The sequence below is a fragment of the Opisthocomus hoazin genome, unplaced genomic scaffold, assembly GCF_030867145.1.
Source record: "Opisthocomus hoazin isolate bOpiHoa1 unplaced genomic scaffold, bOpiHoa1.hap1 HAP1_SCAFFOLD_177, whole genome shotgun sequence".
Lineage (NCBI taxonomy): Eukaryota > Metazoa > Chordata > Aves > Opisthocomiformes > Opisthocomidae > Opisthocomus > Opisthocomus hoazin.
In genome coordinates this window covers 80,001-85,000 of record NW_027448956.1, presented here as the reverse complement: position 1 = coordinate 85,000, position 5,000 = coordinate 80,001, and positions in this window count along the sequence as shown.

Below are 5,000 nucleotides of genomic sequence, written 5' to 3'. Positions count from 1 at the left end.
CGCCGCCGGCCCTTCCCACCCCGTGCAGGCACCCCTGCATACGGGCCTCCGGCAGGGCCGGCCTGCCGCCCCCAGCCACCCCCCGCAAGCCCCCCCCACCGCCGCCCCGGCTCAGAGAGCACAGGCAGCCCGCCGCCGGCCCTTCCCACCCCGTGCAGGCACCCCTGCATACGGGCCTCCGGCAGGGCGGGCCTGCCGACCCCAGCCACCCCCCGCAAGCCCCCCCACCGCCGCCCCGACTGAAACAGCACAGGCAGCCCGCCGCCGGCCCTTCCCACCCCGTGCAGGCACCCCTGCATACGGGCCTCCGGCAGGGCCGGCCTGCCGCCCCCAGCCACCCGCCACAGGCCCCCCCACCGCCGCCCCGGCTGAGAGAGCACAGGCAGCCCGCCGCCGCCCCTTCCCACCCCGTGCAGGCACCCCTGCATACGGGCCTCCGGCAGGGCCGGCCTGCCGCCCCCAGCCACCCCCCGCAAGCCCCCCCACCGCCGCCCCGGCTGAGAGAGCACAGGCAGCCCGCCGCCGGCCCACCCACCCTGTGCAGGCACCCCTGCATACGGGCCTCCGGCAGGACCGGCCTGCCGCCCCAAGCCACCCCCCGCAAGCCCCCCCACCGCCGCCCCGGCTGAGAGAGCACAGGCAGCCCGCCGCCGCCCCTTCCCACCCCGTGCAGGCACCCCTGCATACGGGCCTCCAGCACGGGCGACCCGCTCTGTCCGCAGGGAGGACAGGTCTACCCCTTCTGCCGGCAGGGAGGCCAGGTCTACCCGTTCTGCCGGCAGGGAGGCCAGGTCTACCCGTTTTACCTGCAGGGAGACCAGGTCTACCCGTTCTGCCGGCAGGGAGGCCAGGTCTACCCGTTTTACCGGCAGGGATGCCAGGTCTACCCGTTCTGGCGGCAGGGAGGCCAGGTCTACCTGTTTTACCGGCAGGGATGCCAGGTCTACCCGTTCTAGCGGCAGGGAGACCAGGTCTACCCGTATTGCCGGCAGGGATGCCAGGTCTACCCGTTTTTCCGGCAGGGATGCCAGGTCTACCCATTTACCGGCAGGGATGCCAGGTCTACCCGTTTTGCCGGCAGGGATGCCAGGTCTACCCGTTCTGGCGGCAGGGAGAACAGGTCTACCCGTTTTACCTGCAGGGAGAACAGGTCTACCCGTTTTGCCGGCAGGGATGCCAGGTCTACCCGTTTTACCTGCAGGGATGCCAGGTCTACCCGTTTTACCGGCAGGGAGGCCAGGTCTACCCATGTTGCCGGCAGGGAGGCCAGGTCTACCCGTTCTAGCGGCAGGGAGACCAGGTCTACCCATTTACCGGCAGGGAGACCAGGTCTACCCGTTTTACCGGCAGGGATGCCAGGTCTACCCGTTTTGCCGGCAGGGAGAACAGGTCTACCCGTTTTACCTGCAGGGAGGCCATGTCTACCCGTTTTACCGGCAGGGAGACCAGGTCTACCCGTTTTGCCGGCAGGGATGCCAGGTCTACCCGTTCTGGCGGCAGGGAGACCAGGTCTACCCGTTCTGCCGGCAGGGATACCAGGTCTACCCGTTTTACCTGCACGGAGACCAGGTCTACCCATTTTACCGGCAGGGAGGCCAGGTCTACCCGTTCTGGCGGCAGGGAGAACAGGTCTACCCTTTTTGCCGGCAGGGAGACCAGGTCTACCCGTTTTACCGGCAGGGATGCCAGGTCTACCCGTTTTGCCGGCAGGGATAACAGGTCTACCCGTTTTACCTGCAGGGAGACCAGGTCTACCCGTTTTACCGGCAGGGAGACCAGGTCTACCCGTTTTGCCGGCAGGGATGCCAGGTCTACCCGTTCTGGCGGCAGGGAGGCCAGGTCTACCCGTTCTGCCGGCAGGGAGGCCAGGTCTACCCGTTTTGCCGGCAGGGAGAACAGGTCTACCCGTTTTACCGGCAGGGAGACCAGGTCTACCCGTTTTGCCGGCAGGGATGCCAGGTCTACCCGTTCTGGCGGCAGGGAGGCCAGGTCTACCCGTTCTGCCGGCAGGGAGGCCAGGTCTACCCGTTTTACCTGCAGGGAGGCCAGGTCTACCCGTTTTGGCGGCAGGGAGACCAGGTCTACCCGTTTTGCCGGCAGGGATGCCAGGTCTACCCGCTTCCGGCAGGGATGCCAGGTCTACCCGGTTCCAGGCAGGGAGGCCTCGTCTACCCGTTCTGCCGGCAGGGAGGCCAGGTCTACCCGTTTTACCGGCAGGGATGCCAGGTCTACCCGCTTCCGGCAGGGATGCCAGGTCTACCCGGTTCCAGGCAGGGAGGCCTCGTCTACCCGTTCTGCCGGCAGGGAGGCCAGGTCTACCCGTTTTACCGGCAGGGATGCCAGGTCTACCCGCTTCCGGCAGGGATGCCAGGTCTACCCGGTTCCAGGCAGGGAGGCCTCGTCTACCCGTTCTGCCGGCAGGGAGGCCAGGTCTACCCGTTTTACCGTCCGCCGGGTCCGGTGTGCCCGATGTGGCCGCCGGAGCTGCCGGCGGAAAGGGATGCCTCGTCTACCTCGCTCCGGCGGGACTTTGGCTCCACCGCGGTTCTGGCAGGTAGACGTCTTGCCCGGTTCTTCTTCGGAGCTGCCGAAGGGGTCGCTGCTTTGCGCTGCCTCCAGTTACGTCATGGTAAGAGTCGGCGGCGCTCGCGCGCCTCCCCGCTGGGGGAAGACGGTTCTCTTCGAGCCCGCCGGGGCCGGGGACCTCGCTGTCCGTATACTAGGGCAGAGGGCTGGCGCTCGCGGACCAGCGCCATCGAACCGCTGCAGCTACTCGCGGTTCAGCCGGCAGACTCGGGCGTTGCACGGCGGCTGTGGCCGTGGCCGTTCTGCCTCCTACCTATCGCGCACGGCGCTTCCGACTGCCAGAAGCCGCGCGAAGCCGCTGCTTGCCCGCAGGCTCCGGTGGCCGTTGCCGACTGGAGCGAGGGCTCCAAGAGGGGTTTCTCCAGGGCCGGGCCGAGACGGGCGGCGGTCGCCGGCACTCGAACGCTTGTCACCCGCGGCTCAGCCGGCAGACTCGGGCGTTGCCCGGCGGCCCTGGCCGTGGCCGTTCTGCCTCCTACCTATCGCGCACGGCGCTTCCGACTGCCAGAAGCCGCGCGAAGCCGCTGCTTGCCCGCAGGCTCCGGTGGCCGTTGCCGACTGGAGCGAGGGCTCCAAGAGGGGTTTCTCCAGGGCCGGGCCGAGACCGGCGGCGGTCGCCGGCACTCGAACGCTTGTCAGCCGCGGCTCAGCGGGCAGACTCGGGCGTTGCCCGGCGGCCCTGGCCGTGGCCGTTCTGCCTCCTACCTATCGCGCACGGCGCTTCCGACTGCCAGAAGCCGCGCGAAGCCGCTGCTTGCCCGCAGGCTCCGGTGGCCGTTGCCGACTGGAGCGAGGGCTCCAAGAGGGGTTTCTCCAGGGCCGGGCCGAGACCGGCGGCGGTCGCCGGCACTCGAACGCTTGTCACCCGCGGCTCAGCCGGCAGACTCGGGCGTTGCCCGGCGGCCCTGGCCGTGGCCGTTCTGCCTCCTACCTATCGCGCACGGCGCTTCCGACTGCCAGAAGCCGCGCGAAGCCGCTGCTTGCCCGCAGGCTCCGGTGGCCGTTGCCGACTGGAGCGAGGGCTCCAAGAGGGGTTTCTCCAGGGCCGGGCCGAGACCGGCGGCGGTCGCCGGCACTCGAACGCTTGTCAGCCGCGGCTCAGCCGGCAGACTCGGGCGTTGCCCGGCGGCCCTGGCCGTGGCCGTTCTGCCTCCTACCTATCGCGCACGGCGCTTCCGACTGCCAGAAGCCGCGCGAAGCCGCTGCTTGCCCGCAGGCTCCGGTGGCCGTTGCCGACTGGAGCGAGGGCTCCAAGAGGGGTTTCTCCAGGGCCGGGCCGAGACCGGCGGCGGTCGCCGGCACTCGAACGCTTGTCACCCGCGGCTCAGCCGGCAGACTCGGGCGTTGCCCGGCGACCCTGGCCGTGGCCGTTCTGCCTCCTACCTATCGCGCACGGCGCTTCCGACTGCCAGAAGCCGCGCGAAGCCGCTGCTTGCCCGCAGGCTCCGGTGGCCGTTGCCGACTGGAGCGAGGGCTCCAAGAGGGGTTTCTCCAGGGCCGGGCCGAGACGGGCGGCGGTCTCCGGCACTCGAACGCTTGTAGGGCCGGGGTTTGGGAGTGGAGCCTGCCGTGGCTCCCCCCCCCTCCCCACGCCCGTTAACAGCAGCCATCCGCGGGCACGTTGCAGAGAAGCCTCTACGGCAGTCCGGCTCTGCCGGTGGCCAAGCCGCGTTGGGCTTCTGCTGTCGACGCTGCCCGCTCGCTCGCTCGCACGCAGGGCCCCGCGCCTGTGCTGCCCAGCCCTGCCCGAGGTTCGGGGTTCGGGGGCCGGCGCGTGCGGCCGTCGCTGTCCCAGGAACCGTGGCCGTGGGGCCTCCGCTTCTCCTCCGTTCCCCTTCCCTTTCCTGATCGATGAGGCTTTTCGGGTGGCGTCGGAGAGGGCCCCCGGCGGGCCGGGTCTTCCGTACTCCCCGTCATAGGGAGCCACGGCGGGGCTCCGGTGTTCGGGCCGGGCGGTCTCCTTTCCAATGTCGCTTCCCGTCTCGTGCGAGGTGTTGTCCCCTTCCCTCCGAGCGGCGCGGACCGTGACGAGCAAAGAGACGGCGGTGGTGGAAGCGGCGGGGCGCGTGCCTCCCCGTGTCACCCCGCACCCCCCCCCATCCCGCTACCTGCTCGGTTGGGGTTCCTCGGGCTTCTTTACCGAACCGGGCTGTGTGACGGCCGCGCGGCCCCGCGAGCCCTCAGGTGTCCTAAAGCACGCCAGGCGCCGGTGTGGGCCTCGGGCCGGGTTACCCGTGGGTGCCGGCCGCAAGCAGCGCCGGGCGGTGGGGCGGACGAACCGAGACGATCGGGGCCAGGCAAAAAGCGAAAGACACGGACCGAAACCACGAGCCTTGTGTGGGCCGCATCCGCGTGGGTGCGCCCCGAGAGCGGCCCGCGAGGTCGGGGCGTCCCCCCGCCTCTTCCGCCGCAGC